Source organism: Macrosteles quadrilineatus, unplaced genomic scaffold (assembly GCF_028750875.1).
Source record: "Macrosteles quadrilineatus isolate MER2022 unplaced genomic scaffold, UCM_ALF_1.0 Scaffold_6__1_contigs__length_79288215, whole genome shotgun sequence".
Lineage (NCBI taxonomy): Eukaryota > Metazoa > Arthropoda > Insecta > Hemiptera > Cicadellidae > Macrosteles > Macrosteles quadrilineatus.
Window position 1 is genome coordinate 37,907,171 of NW_026542599.1, and position 16,065 is coordinate 37,923,235.

The 16,065-nt window shown below is 34.3% G+C and overlaps 1 protein-coding gene across 2 annotated transcripts in view; it reads right to left on the reverse strand.

Annotated features, from left to right (window-relative positions):
* LOC128996317 (nuclear pore glycoprotein p62) overlaps positions 1–16,065 on the reverse strand; it is a 31,713-nt gene that overhangs the window by 10,805 nt on the left and 4,843 nt on the right. Inside the window, exon 1 of one of the 2 annotated variants that reach the window (XM_054421564.1) lies at positions 2,325–2,436. The exons of the other annotated variant lie outside the window; for it this stretch is intronic. The gene's annotated coding sequence lies outside the window, so the exon portion shown is untranslated. Of the gene's footprint in view, positions 1–2,324; positions 2,437–16,065 lie in introns of those variants that run through there. 2 annotated transcript variants of the gene reach the window in all.

Genomic DNA, 16,065 nt, shown 5'->3' on the forward strand with positions numbered 1-16,065 from the left:
GTAAGGAGCAGGACTATCTTCTACCAACTATAGAAACCATCATAAGCATTGAATGGGCTTGCCATTTACGTATGACATGTGTATACGTCTAAATAACATACTCCATAAAAATAATCAAAATTTATCGAGCGAAATTTGAAATATAATTTTTTTCTTCTGAAAAATCGGTAGCTCAGTAAGGAGCAGGACTATCTTCTACCAACTATAGAAACCATCATAAGCATTGAATGGGCTTGCCATTTACGTATGACATGTGTATACGTCTAAATAACATACTCCATAAAAATAATGAAAATTTATCGAGCCAAATTTGAAATATAATTTTTTTATCTGAAAAAAACCGTAGCCCAGTAAGGAGCAGGCCTATCTTTTACCACCTATAGAAACCATCATAAGCATTGAATGGGCTTGCCATTTAATTATGTCACGTGTATACTTGTAAATAACATACTCCATAAAAATAATCAAAATTTATCGAGCGAAATTTGAAATATAATTTTTTTCTTCTGAAAAATCGGTAGCTCAGTAAGGAGCAGGACTATCTTCTACCAACTATAGAAACCATCATAAGCATTGAATGGGCTTGCCATTTACGTATGACATGTGTATACGTCTAAATAACATACTCCATAAAAATAATGAAAATTTATCGAGCGAAATTTGAAATATAATTTTTTTATCTGAAAAAAAACCGTAGCCCAGTAAGGAGCAGGACTATCTTCTACCACCTATAGAAACCATCATAAGCATTGAATGGGCTTGCCATTTAATTATAACATGTGTAGAAGTCTAAATAACATACTCCATAAAAATATCAAAATTTATCGAGCGAAATTTGAAATATAATTTTTTTCTTCTGAAAAATCGGTAGCTCAGTAAGGAGCAGGACTATCTTCTACCACCCTATAGAAACCATCATAAGCATTGAATGGGCTTGATATTTACGTATGACATGTGTATACGTCTAAATAACATACTCCATAAAAATAATCAAAATTTATCGAGCGAAATTTTGAAATATAATTTTTTTCTTCTGAAAAATCGGTAGCTCAGTAAGGAGCAGGACTATCTTCTACCAACTATAGAAACCATCATAAGCATTGAATGGGCTTGCTATTTACGTATGACATGTGTATACGTCTAAATAACATACTCCATAAAAATAATGAAAATTTATCGAGCCAAATTTGAAATATAATTTTTTTATCTGAAAAAAACCGTAGCCCAGTAAGGAGCAGGCCTATCTTCTACCACCTATAGAAACCATCATAAGTATTGAATGGGCTTGCCATTTAATTATGTCACGTGTATACTTGTAAATAACATACTCCATAAAAATAATCAAAATTTACCGAGCCAAATTTGAAATATAATTTTTTTTATGAAAATTTGGTAGCACAATAAGGTGCAGGCTTATCTTCTACCACCTATAGAAACCATCATAAGCATTGAATGGGCTTGCCATAGAAGTCTAAATAACATACTCCATAAAAATAATAAAAATTTATCGAGCCAAATTTGAAATAAATTTTTTTTTTAAATCGGTAGCTCAGTAAGGAGCAGGCCTATCTTATACCACCTACAGTAACCATTATAAGCATCGAATGGGCTTGCCATTTTATTATGGCATGTATATACGTGTAAATAACATACTCCATGAAAATAATAAACATGAATCAAACCAGATTTGAAATAATACACTATACTCATTCTGTTGATTGTACCAGTTGAAGCTGTTTTTGTTTACTGTAACACTGTTACAATCTCGTACGTCGGGAGTATATTTCGTGATTCAATATTATGGTATAACAGTAACAGTGTTATATCATTATTTTTTTTTCGTATGTGCCTCGGTTACATTTATTAATCAAATTAATTAAATTTAATATTAAAATAGGCTGAAAGGAATGTTTACATATCTTTGTTGCGAGTAATGCACTTTGAGGTTAGTGGTTCATAGAGTGATACAATGGAATAACAACAAGTGATATTAATGGTTATTGTACTTTATTTAGGCAACTCAGTTATATAAAAATGGTACATTAGTAAAACAAACACTTAAACACTGCTCAAAATATATGATTTCCACATTTTTCAGTGAAACATGCATTTGAGGTTAGGAAGTTCTGAAGCCACGGCCTTCTTGATCTGCTGATCTGACGTTGACGTCATAGCTTAATGTTGGTTTATTGGCAGTTTTACATCCATCTATTGGAACCATGCTGAATGAATATTATAAGATAGGCCATTTGCAGTGCAGTAAATATCAATACCTAAAGTAAAATTAACTACAAATAAAAATAAGTTTAAATAATAAAACTAACCTTTCGTCAACGCCTGTGATTTAGAGTCAAGCAAGAAGAAGACGCCTTGAATTAGAGCACAGAGTAAGGTAAGAGTAGTGAGTTGTGTGTGTTTGTTGTGTGTTCACTCCTCAGCCCTGTTTGAGACGATCGTGAAGACAGAAGACAGCTATCGCCAGCTAAAGCTGGGGTTTCCTGGGCGCGGAATCGGCGAGCGGAGAGAGGAACGCGGAGAGCGGACTCCACTTCCACTTGCAATTTAATGTTACTGTTTTCCTAGAAGCGGAGCGGAATGCCGTGTTAATTTCAATTCCGCTCTCCGCGTTCCTCTCTCCGCTTTCCGCTTCAGCGCCTAGGAAAACCCAGGGAGAGTTCCATACCCACCACCCATTCTGTGTACAATCTAATAAAACGGAAATAGACCTCAAATTTATTAAAAATTTTAAAACCTTTTTTTAACAATATAACACATAATGTAACGTTTTCCAGCACATTTTAACAATTTAAATGGGGGAAATACTTGAATGCATAAAAAAAAAAATATATATAAATAAAATGTTAAGTTATTTTGAGCCTGAAGTCCATGCTAACGAATTGGCGCTTAGCGTGCAGACAACCTTCGACGGAAAATAAAAGGGTCTGACTTAGGGGAGGTACAAATGAGGCATTTAGTTCAAAATTCCTCCGTGAACAGCGCTGTAGTAGAGAGCACTTTGGCAATGAAGGTTTACTAATCGCAAAAATAGTTCTGTTGATAAAATACAATTATAAATGCCTAAAATTCAATTTTATTAATTTTTAATTATAAAATTAACTATCATAACCTAACCGAACTAACCAAACTTGCTGATAATGAAATAATATAACAAAAGTTTATAGTAATCGGAAAAATAATTCTGTTTATAAAATAAAACTAGAAATTGCTGAATTAAAATTTTATAATGACTTAATAATAAAATTAAACTGTAATAACCAAACCAAACCAACCAAACTTGCTGAAAATAAAGAAAATCTTGGACAAAAAGTTAATGCCACCGGTGGGATTCGAACCTGCAGTATATCAGCCCGGCACGGTATATTAGACCACCGAGGCCGATGGCTATCGACCGTTTTGTTACGGTAATGGCGTTCCCTCAGCTAATAAGAAGCCCTCAGCTGTCATCGTAGCCTCTTCTATACCTCCCCTGAGTAAATACCAAAATAAAATTATGTTCCTTATCAATTCCCAAACTTTTTATTGCTGAAATTAGTAGAGGTACATGTAACCTTAAAGTGGATATATGTTAAAAAAAAAAAATGGTGGGAAATAGGTTAAAGTTCCCCTAACCATTTACTTACCACTCAATCTGTAGAACTCGCTCAACTTTCGACGGATAATAAAATTATGTTCCTTATCAATTCCCAAACTTTTTATTGCTGAAATTAGTAGAGGTACATGTAACCTTAAAGTGGACATATGTTAAAAGAAAATAAAAGTGGTGGAAAATAGGTTAAAGTTCCCCTAATCATTTCCATACCGCGTACGCTTAAAAATCCAGTCAACTTTCAACGGATAATAAAATAATGTTCCTTATCAATTCCCAAACTTTTTATTGCTGAAATTACTTGAGGTACATGTAACCTAAATGTGTACATATGTTATAAGAAAATAAAAGTGGTGGAAAATAGGTTAAAGTCGCCCTAACCATTTCCATACAGCGTACGCTGAAAAATCCAGTCAACTTTCTACGGGTAATAAAGTTATGTTCCTTACCAATTCCCAAACTTTTTATTGCTGAAATTAGTTGAGGTACATGTAACCTAAATGTGTACATATGTTATAAGAAAATAAACGTGGTGGAAAATAGGTTAAAGTTCCCCTTATCATTTCCATACAGTTCAGTTTGAAAAAACCAGTCAACTTTCGACGGGTAATGAAAATATGTTCCTTATCAATTTCCAAACTTTTTATTGCTGAAAGTAGTTGAGGTACATGTAACCTTAAAGTGGACATGTTAAAAGAAAATAAAAGTGGTTGAAAATAGGTTAAAGTTCCCCTAACCATTTTTACTTACCACTCAATCTGTAGAACTCACTCAACTTTCGACGGATAATAAAATTATGTCCCTTATCAATTCCCAAACTTTTTATTGCTGAAGTTAGTTGAGGTACATGTAACCTAAATGTGTACATATGTTATAAGAAAATAAACGTGGTGGAAAATAGGTTAAAGTTCCCCTAACCATTTCCATACCGCGTACGCTGAAAAATCCAGTCAACTTTCGACGGGTAATAAAATTATGTTCCTTACCAATTCCCAAACTTTTTATTGCTGAAGTTAGTTGAGGTACATGTAACCTAAATGTGTACATATGTTATAAGAAAATAAACGTGGTGGAAAATAGGTTAAAGTTCCCCTAATCATTTCCATACAGATCAGTTTGAAAAAAACCAGTCAACTTTCGACGGGTAATGAAAATATGTTCCTTATCAATTTCCAAACTTGTTATTGCTGAAATTAGTTGAGGTACATGTAACCTTAAAGTGGACATATGTTAAAAGAAAATAAAAGTGGTTGAAAATAGGTTAAAGTTCTCCTAACCATTTACTTACCATTCAATCTGTAGAACTCACTCAACCTTCGACGGATAATAAAATTATGTTCCTTATCAATTCCCAAACTTTTTATTTCTGAAATTAGTAGAGGTACATGGAATCTTAAAGTGGACATATGTAAAAAGAAAATAAAAGTGGTGGAAAATAGGTTAAAGTTCACCTAATCATTTCCATACCGCGTTCGCTTAAAAATCCAGTCAACTTTCGAAGGATAGTAAAATAATGTTCCTTATCAATTCCCAAACTTTTTATTGCTGAAATTACTTGAGCTACATGTAACCTAAAAGTGTACATATGTTATAACAAAATAAAAGTGGTAGAAAATAGGTTAAAGTTCCCCTAATCATTTACATACCGCTCACTCTGGAAAAACCAGACAAATTTCGACGGATAATAAAATTATGTTACAGTACATATCAGTTCTTAAACTTGTTATTGCTGAAATTAGTAGAAGTACATGTCACCTTAAAGTGGACATATGTTAAAAGAAACTAAATAACTGGCTTTCACTGCTATGAAAGCAATCCTAGTTTAATAATATCAGGGCTTTTAAGATTGTATTGTTTAACGTCATATATGCGTATGGGGTATGGCAACGAGTATGTGATTCAAGAAGAAACTACTTCCCTCTTATACTGTACCATCAAGCAACATCATACTTCGACCATTTGACGCTGGGTTGGGCGGTGCGCCACACGGAAGATTTCTAAGGTGCCGTTTGACGTCACTAACTGCTTGCGTCACCGTTCCACGCCGACACCGATTCGGAGTCGGCGCGAGCGTCGAGCTTGAGTCGAGTCTTGAGTCGGATCGGAACTCGCAACAAGGACGAAGACGAAACCAGTGGGGAACTGCACTGGAAAGTTTTGCATGTTCGTTGTTGTAAAATTAAGTCCATTTATTTTAATACGTTCTCTATTGTCATTCAGATCAATAGTTGAGTATTTTTAATAACACAAGGAAGAATACATGAAACGTCAATTAGATGCCATAATATCAAATTAGATTTAGCCTACAATAAATAAATAATCCTCCTGCAAGTTAAAATTGCAGCAAACCTGCAGACTCCATTTGCCTTGATTTTTAATTGTCAGACTTATTTCCTATTAAAATAACATCAACCTAATTCATTGTAATTAGTGAGTAGTTAGATTTGATGCTACAGGGAAGGTATTGAGGTGTTTTTTTTATATTAAAATGTTGATATAGGCTAGTATGAAATAAACAATAAATTGACAAAAATGTAATAAGAACAAACAAACTAGGCCTACAACTTAAATTATATTCTCTATACGAATAACATGGAAGTTTTAATTTCTACAGTTTTTTAAAATTATCTTTGTACGCTCCAATATACAAAATTAATTATTTTTTTAAGCTATACAAAATGGTTTGGAAAGAAATAATGAAATGTTTTTGCGTTTAGGCTAAAAAATGGGAAAACCAAACCAATTTTTACTGTATAAAACCCCATTCCCATAGTCCCCTCATGTTGGTGTAGGTTTACATGTTTGTACCAAATTCAATCAAAATGGGATTTTGGCTTGATAGTCATCGCACTAACGGGCACACATATATATGAATTTTACGTAAATCGGTCCTGGGTCTTACCATGAGACCTGTGACGGTAATAGCTTATTCCCTATAAGAGAAATTTGCTAAAAGGTTTAACGAAAATTTTACTTCAAGATAATACACTAACATCATTGAAGCAAGCATCTAATTATAAATGTTCCAATAACATCTTAACAATTTCTTATCAAGATTTCATTGTTCCATCAGTTCACCTACAAATTTCAAATTAGGCTCTCTAAGTTTTAGCTAGAATCCCCATCGTTCTTTGCTATAAAGTCACTAAGTTATAGGCTAGTGGTGGGAATCACCGAATGAAAATAACCGAATCAATCGGTTATTGATGCTGAATAGACTAATTCGGTTATTTTATCCTGGTTCGGTTAAATTAGTCTTACCGAGCGATTCGGTGATTTAGTTATTCAGTTTGTCACATCATCAGGAAACTAAAATTTATTCGGCGATTCGTTCAACTAAAAATCACCGATTGACGCTAAAAGACTAAATGGCATTCAGTTTCCCATAAGATAAAAATTACCGGTAGTTGTGCTTTGTGACAGTGAATAATGACTAAAATTGATTTGGTGATTCATTCAACTAAAAATAACTGATTGATTATTCGGTCATGGAAACCATTCGGTTATCCCATCTAAGAGTAACTAAAAATTATTTAGATCATGCAGTTGTAAACTTAACATAGGCCTACCTGGGTTTCTGGATTGAGAAATAAAAATATCTAAGTTAACCATCAAATTATTACCAGCGAATCAGCCTCAACCACTCTGATTTTTATATTGGACGGTCGTTGACATAAAGCAAAGGCAGGACCCATGACGTCACACTAGTGGATAGATTCATGGATAAATTCATTGCCATATCCCATGTTTTAGGTAAATAAGCTGGCTGTTTGTCAGATTTTAATGGTAAGATTTTAGTACAACTATCCACCACTGAAAGCCTACATATTTCATGAGCAAGTTGAATCGTCAACCTTTTTAAACTTACTTGATACTTGTGTGCTGGACAATGTTGGATAGACTGCATTATTATATATACGTTTAAAAATAAACACTACTATTTACATACATATAAACTTAATCAGGCTGTGGCGGTAAATAAAACGTGTTCCCCATTTTTTAAGGAAGGGCTTTTATATAACTTTTAGGGGCTCTTCACCCGAGTACAGTGGCCTATCTACCAAGCTATTTCTGATGGCTGCTTTGAAAGAGGTGATGTTCATATCCCGCACCTTATCCAGGTTATCACCTTATACCTTAAACTAAACAATTAAAAAAACTTTCAAGCAACAGCTATGTCCTTGGTTGCCTTCTTCTTATAGTTGTCTGCAACATTGTTAAGATAAGAAACATTTATGTAGCTGCTTCTGTTGTAATTCTATTTGTCAACATCAAAAGCCTATGCCTATCACTCTATTACATACCAGATTGACTCAAAAGGAAATAAAAACAAAATTGTGCGAACATCTCTTTTGATACCTTTGAATTGGAGGAAGAGGAGCTTTTTTGGTTAAAAAAAATTTACATTATGGGACGGTTGGTGACGTCCTTTGGATATTAATAGGCAAGCACCGTGGATGCGATACTCCCTGGTGTGGATTAACATCCGCACAAGTGAGTACTACGACTATCCGCAGTACTATCCTGATAATTACGCCAATTACCAAGGCAAAAATTTGGTTCGGATTCCACTATAAACTGTAGGCCGTCCCTTAGTTGCCATTAGCTGTATGGGCTATTAGTTAATAGCTGTGTCTAAGAATGTCGGCCTTAGTCACTAACAAGACTACAAGATTGTGTCAATCATTCTACACTCATCTCCATTCATACTTGGCTAAAAATACCGTATGGTCACAATTTCATTGAAAAGTATAAAAACTATAAAGTATTTCCCTTCTTTAGAGAGCTCAAGAATTTCATATTTTGGTAGAAAAGAGATAAAAAACATTCTATCATAAATGAGCTTATCTTGTGATTTTCTAAATCCTTTTTGCATTCTAACACAGGTACCAATTTTCTGCTTAAAGAATTTGATTTAAAAACTGATTCGAGGCAAGAATAATTAAACTCAGTACCAGATTAAATTACTTTCGATTGAGAGCAAGTGATATAAGGTTCAAATTCAGCATTTCTTTAGTAACCAGTTGACAAAAATATCAAACTGAGAATGAAAACATCTTCTAAATTTGAAAAGTTTATTATAGTATTATTATCATGTCAATTCTGAAGTAAATATAATTAAGTAATTAAATACAAACATTAGATGCTTGGCTTTGGGCCTCAACATCAGTAAATTCGGCCCTAAATTGGACTGGATCGCAATATGATACCTTTTCAAGGAAAAAATAAACACAAGTATAGCAGTCCTTTATACTACAGTTAGTTTATAATTAAAAAACATGAATTAATAGAATACACAACATGTGCATTATAAATTATACATACATATAACTTCCAGTAAATTACCATACTATTGCAGTGTCAAATTGTACATCCTTTAACCAAGAAGTATAACTCAAGAACTGAATATGGTGAAATTACAAATAAAAGGATTAATTTTCTTTATGAAGCGCATGATATGATGAACCTCTTCATTGCGGCTAAAACCCGCCAAAAAGGAAAAGCTATCTACCACGTCGTAGTTACAATTTCAGTGGAACCAAGCATAATCCAAGTATCCAAGCATTGGTGTCAAACGAAAATTAGGCCATGACCTGAAACAAAAAAGAATTAATAGTCCCCTTGTCAGACATATACATCTTTAATGATTTTATATACATTTCAGTAAAAACTGAGAAAAAATATTCTTTAACACATTGACTACCAGCAGGCACAGTGACCTGTAGCTTGGGAGGGAACGTGTTAAGTGTAGCAAATTGACTGACTGACTGACTTCGCTCATATTAGCCTACACAACAGACATGTTCAAAATCAAAATTTTATCAGGCCATTCAACATGCAAGTAATTAGGCTAGGTCAAAAATTAACAAATATAATAATCCTCTTTGGCACTCTTGATGTACACTAATCAGTCCAAGTTAATAATACCCCCGCCGCAGCAAACCTGCAGACTAAGCGAATTTCAACTTGTCTGATAACGTTTTTACAAAAAGTTTCCATAAATAAGACACATTTATCCCCTAGATTTAACGAGTGCTTAGGTTTGCTGCTACTGGGAAGGTAAAAAGTGTTTTTTGATCAAACATCATTATTATAGGATGAAAGAAATAAATTTGCCAAATTTTATAACATATATCCATAAACAAGTAAACTACAACAGTTTAATTTTATTCCATAAGAATAACATGGAAATGAATTTGATCTAATGGTGTTTTTTGGCCTCTGGGACCTCAAAACAAAAAAGTAAATCGGTCCCGGGTCCAGGTCTTACCATGAGTACTACGGTAATAGCTTATTCCCTATATGGGAAATTCGCTAAAAAAGAAAACATGCACAAACACCATGCAGAAAAACATTAAAACATATCAAAAAATAAGTAAAAAAAAAATTGATACCTAACATGCAAGAACAGGCTGCTATATAATTACTTTATACAAGTCCAATTGTCATCAGTGAGAAATCAGTTTCATTATACTGTACTCACTCAGGCTATAGCCTAGAAAGGATTTTCTAGAAGCCAGGTTTTAACAATTTAACAAATTTTGGACTTGGCAGCCGTCTTAACTTAATTGCTATCCTATTATAAAATCTGACACCTGCAACATACAAACATTCCAGTAGGCAACTTTGTCAACCCTGCATCTTTTTTTTTTTTTTTTTTATAAGGGAGAGGAGGTAAAAATGCTTTTACGCACACAGGTAGCCAGCCTGTAGTGTGAGACTCCTGAGCTTGTCAGACTACTCACTAAAAAACCCCCTCTACTCTGTTGGACACAGACCTGGGATTGTTTGTCACATTACTTCAGGTAGCATCTAGATAGGTACATGCAGATTGCCACAATATCTAGTGGAATAGTTGAACAGATCTGAGCTGTGAGTATAAACATGCTCAATTGACGTAATTGCTAAAAGACACTGAAATAAAAATACATTACATACAGTCAAAATCTGGCAAGCCTTAAATATCTGGCAGACAAGAGTATGGTATTACAAAGCCTTTATCATTTTGTTGCCATAAGTATAGTATTACTATGACTGTATCAGCCCTGAACTTGTTAAAGATAAGTTATATTGTCACCTAACTAAAGGACTGTTCTTAAAATTACATGAAAAAACACAGGACATGTTTGCTTACAAAATGAAAATAATTAAGGCCTAATTTACAAACAAATCAAGGATATTATAGGCCAATTAGGATTTTTGCGGACATTTGCCATCACAATGTAGTAAAAACAGAGTGTAGTACGGTAAATTTTGTTTTTACTAATCCTTTATGGCAAATGTCCACGAAAATCTAGGTTGCCATTTCTTAATGTTGGCCTTTAATTAAAAATTATTTTATCTACGACCAGACTAATAATGATATTGCAAGTAAGATCACAAAGAACATTACAAAACCAAAAACAAACCAGTTAGGTAATGTTAACATTACATTACGGGGGTCACTTTACATTATTGGATCTAGACCAATGAGAGCTCGGCATTTGACAGATGTGTCCATATAAATTATTCAGGATATTAGGCCAACTGTGTTATGTCACAATTAGTAAGTATATTTAAATTAGTAATTCGTCAACTTACCCTTAAACTTAGCTTCAACCCTCAAAATCTTCTTGGGGAAAATGGGACTAGGGCAAAAAATCAAGAAGATTTTTTATGACAGTTTCTTTCTTCTCTTTACAGTCTGCAGGTTTCCTTTTCCTTTTACTAACTGGCCTCTTAAATGATAAAAGTTGGGATACTTGGGTCTTGAGTTTCTCTTGCGAATTGAACTTAACCGCAGCTTTCATCTCATTTACGTTTACAAGTTGACTTTTACCATCCGACATCTGAATGTGATTAACTAAGTTGGTCAGTGTATAATTTACATGCCTCAATGTTTGTTCACTGACTTTATTGTCTATTGCAGACATCTGGAACTGTGAAAGAGTAGATAAGTTCTGCTCTATTTTGGCCAGTAGAGAGCTTGACTTCCTAGCAGCCATGTTCTCAGTAGTTGATCTTTTATCTAGATCAGCCTGATCTTCAATTGGTTGAAGACTCTCTTCAAAGCTACAAAAAGTTGTGGAGAAGGCTTTTCCTCTACGAAGATAGGAATGCAATTTGTGTATATGTTTGCACAGTGAATGCTGGTCAGGGCAAGTACAAGTATATAAATGTGAGCAGAGGCCATCACACTGTACTTGAGTGCACTTGACAAAACAGTAGTCTTCATAGCATGTATTACTGTAACATACTATCACATACACTTCGCTTTCTTTTGTCTGGGATTTTATTTCCCATGTATTGGCCAAGATTTCCACCAAGGCTTCATCAGGTATAGCCAGTGACTTCTGGTGGCGTTCCCCAATATGTTGAGGGATTGGTGAAAATCCCACCAAAGCTTCTCGTTGGCGGTTACAATGGTCTTCCCATTCTAGGTTGCGCAGCATTGTTATGAGGTCATCCAACCTTTTGTTAACTCTCCTTTTGAGGTACATTTTTTTAAACTTATTATGGAAGGACTCTACATGACCTGTTGTGTTTACCTGAGCATGGGGGAAGTTCCGGTGGCACATTGCCCATTTTTCTGTTCGGTTCAGATAGTGCTGTCTGAAATAAGTTATGAACTTTGCAGTTTTATCTTTTTCTTCGTACTTTTTTAAGAACCCTTCACACAAATCTTCAAACATATTGAGGTCTTCAATGTTCATTAGAACTCTTATTTCACTAAATACATCCTCAAACAGATCTTTAGGGACTTTGGTTCTTACATTATCCTTTAAGTTTTTAATTACATGCCAACGGATAGTAGGTGGCGCATAGGAGAAGAAAAACCTGCTTCAATGCCATTGATAATGGCACTGTCATCATCAGTAATGACACAATTGATGCGACTTGGATCTTCAATTCTTTCACTAAGACCCTTAAAGAAAAATTTTAGTGTGGCAGCATCTGATTTGTTTGTAACCAAATGGGCTACTGGCCAGCCTCTTCTGTTGTCATCAACTACCATGCATGTCAGCAACTTATAGGAATACTGGTTGGTTCCATGAGTTTCGTCTACGATTAAAATTTTGTTGCAATGGTCTTTCATCAACTGTAATTGTCTGGGAGTTTGGAAGCCAAACATGAAAATTTCCATTGAGTAAGGGAGGTTGTTGACATCTTCTGGGCCATACACCACATCTGCTCCATAAGGCTTATAAATGACGACCGAGTTTTCTTTAGATACCATTTCACTGGCCATTAAGTAGACAGATTTTGCGTCATCTTCATAGAGTCTTTGTGCCATCCGTTGCCTTCGTGCTCTCTCCCTGATTCTTTTCTTGGTGAGAATGTTCACTTTTTGTGTCTGCACATCTCTACTCTTGTCAATATTTATGTTTTTGACTTTATTAAAGATCTTGGAAGGAGAAACTTCTTCTCCTAGCTGACAATTTATAAATGAGCTTAAATCTTGAGGTAAGGGATGGTGAAGGTAGTCCTGGGGACTGCACACGTGGCTATGTGTCGGATGATAAATTACACTAACTAGATCCGTTAAATTATTCCTGCAAACCTTCATCTGGGCAATGCAAAAGTGTCCAATCTTTACTCTTCCTTTTGAGTTTCTCCTACTTGTTTTCCTGGGGGTGTGGACTTTGGCTGCCCCATCATGCTGGCAGTAAAAAGTTGTTGTGAACCCCGATAGGCAATTTTTTTTGCTAAAAAAAGAAAAAGTTCTTTCTTCTTCATTGTCTTTCCATTTTAAAAATTCTTCTTCACTGCTAAACTCAAGTTTAATTGGGGGCTTTACTTTTATTAGGTCACTATGATCAGTTTGAAGATGTTCAATTAATCTTAGTTTATGAAAAAATTGTTTGTTACATTCTGGGATCATACAAGGAGTTTTCAGTTTTTTTGAAGGTTCTTCCTTGTTTTCGACATTTGAACAAGATGTAACGTGAACTTTTAAATTATCTTTTCGACTGAAGGTCACTAGGCAGATGGGACATGAAAATTTATTTCAGTTCTATTTATATTGTTCTTGCAAATCTTTTCATGGCGATTACAACTTTTCTTCTGAAAAAAGTGTTTACTACAAAAACTACACTTAACTTTTCCTTCATTTTGAATTTCAATAGACTTGTCAATAGCATCCATTGTTGAATATGATATACGTAGCACGTCAAAAAATAACAAATTAACAACGATCCTCTTGGGTCATCTTGACTTACAATACAGTCCAAGTAAATAAAAAGAAAAACATGCACAAACACCATGCAGAAAACACTAAATACCATGCAGAAAAAAGATAAATACTGAACAGAAGAAAGAAGTACATGCAAGAACCGCCATACAACCACTTAATTCAAGCCCAAGTCTCAAGTTAGACAATAGAAATCTCTTCGAACCTCAGTTGGTGGCATCAGGCACGTATCTTGGATACTCAGACCCTGCAAAAAACATATGATATTAATAGTTAGGCTACATACAGTAATAATATATTTACAATATATTATGTTGTTAAAGACAAAATATCCTTAACAAGACATTATTTATTGGAATTGTAACGCCGGTAACATGTCCCCAGTAAGGTCTTGGTTCACTCAAAAAAACTTATGTATAACGCCTTTAAATTTGTTCTCCACACTGTAGCACCAGTTCCATGTCAGTTGTGAGTGGGATGCCAGTGAGTCCACTGTGCGTGTGCTCAGAATTCATCTAACTTACTTAGGCTACTGATAAGTAATAATTATAAAATACTTGAATAAACAGGTGTTTATGTTTTTATACTGTAGCATCGGTCGCGAAAAGTAAAGCCACAATGATAAACAGTCAAATGTTGATATTGCTTCAATAAAATATGCTGGTAGACAGGTTTTCAAGAAACCATTATGATGATCCTGGCCTTTTTTTCCGTACAGTAAATAATAATTTTTCATCATGATGTAGCGCTGGTCAAATAACAAGCGACTGGCCCTACTATATTGGCGCATCCATATACTCAATATGCGAGACAGATCTTGCAAATATGCATAGTAATTTGTCTAACTTGCTTGCATTAGCAATAAAAAAAGTTTCAAAAAAATATTTTTGGCCTACTAAAAATAGGCCTTTTTTTTATTTCAGTTTGTAAATTCAACCAACAATGTTTTCACCCACTAATTTAATTTTAAAATTAAGTACGTATGTCTAAGTGATCTTCAATTTGAATATCTTTTGGAGACAAATGAAGTATGGTATTCTAGTTAGGATAAGAAATCAGAAATCTTTTAGTTAAGAAAAACTGTACAGTATTAGTTTCCCATCACAATAGCCTGACCACTCTTGATCCAATATACACCTAAGCCTACAGTAGGCCTACCTACTTATTATCTGAGGAAAATGATGAATGCTGATTGATAGGCCTACTGATATCCTGCAACCACACATAAATTGAATTAAAGCTTAAGACTACATATACAACATGAACAGTTTCGTAGATATGCCTAAATACAGTAAACAATCAATTTAAACCTAACATAAATAAGATAAAGTCAGTCTTATTAAATTTACCCATGTCAGTTAATAGGTCGGTACAAAAAAACCAGTAGCTTAACAAGACTTTTAAGGTCCGTGAAGTTAGCGTAGGTACTCATATTAGCGTATCCACTTTGGTTCATAAGTTAGGAATTGTTAGTTCTAGATAGTTCCCCAATATTTTTATTAGTCCTCACTAAATAAATAAGTTAATTTAACTTATAATAGATGATAATAAATGAGTACGCTAACTTAACTTCACACTTCCAGTTTCTAGCGCAGAACGTTTTATGATGAAAAATGCCTAAGTTACATCTAAATAGCAATCGCTCCATTCTTTGTTCCCTGTTCTTCGTTAACTCTCCAATATTGTTGATAACTTAAATAACTTAGTTCTCCAAAATAAAAAGGGGAAAGGTAGCGTAGTCACATAGGCTAACTTTTTAATGCCTTATAACTTTTTTTACATTAAGTTAATGCGCTTCATACGCTACTAGGCTACAATAACTTACCAGTAGCCAATATGGGTAACTAACCTAAAAACGGTAGGCCTACCTAATATGGGTAATTAACCTATGCTAACTTCATGGACATAAGTTAGACTTCCAAGTATGCTCTGCTGATGCTCATTGTACATTCATATTGACCTTAATATGCAACCGGGTGATTCGTTCGGCGTCTTAGCTAGTAAAATGTGGACCTTATTATATTACAACGTGGTAGGCCTACTGTAAATGAGGGAGGTTAAGGAGTGTGCCTCAGATGAAGAAGTAAGTTACAGTTAGCTTTCGCCTAGCCTATTCCTTTCCATTTTAAGCTAAGACTGAATACTTAGGTACTTAACTTACTCACTTGAATACCGTACTCGAGTTCTTCATCTTTGACAGAACTAGTCTGATGGATTGCGTTTAAATAATAATTAATAGACAATAAAAAACTATGTAGGGGCCTACATTATTTTACAGTACTCAGGC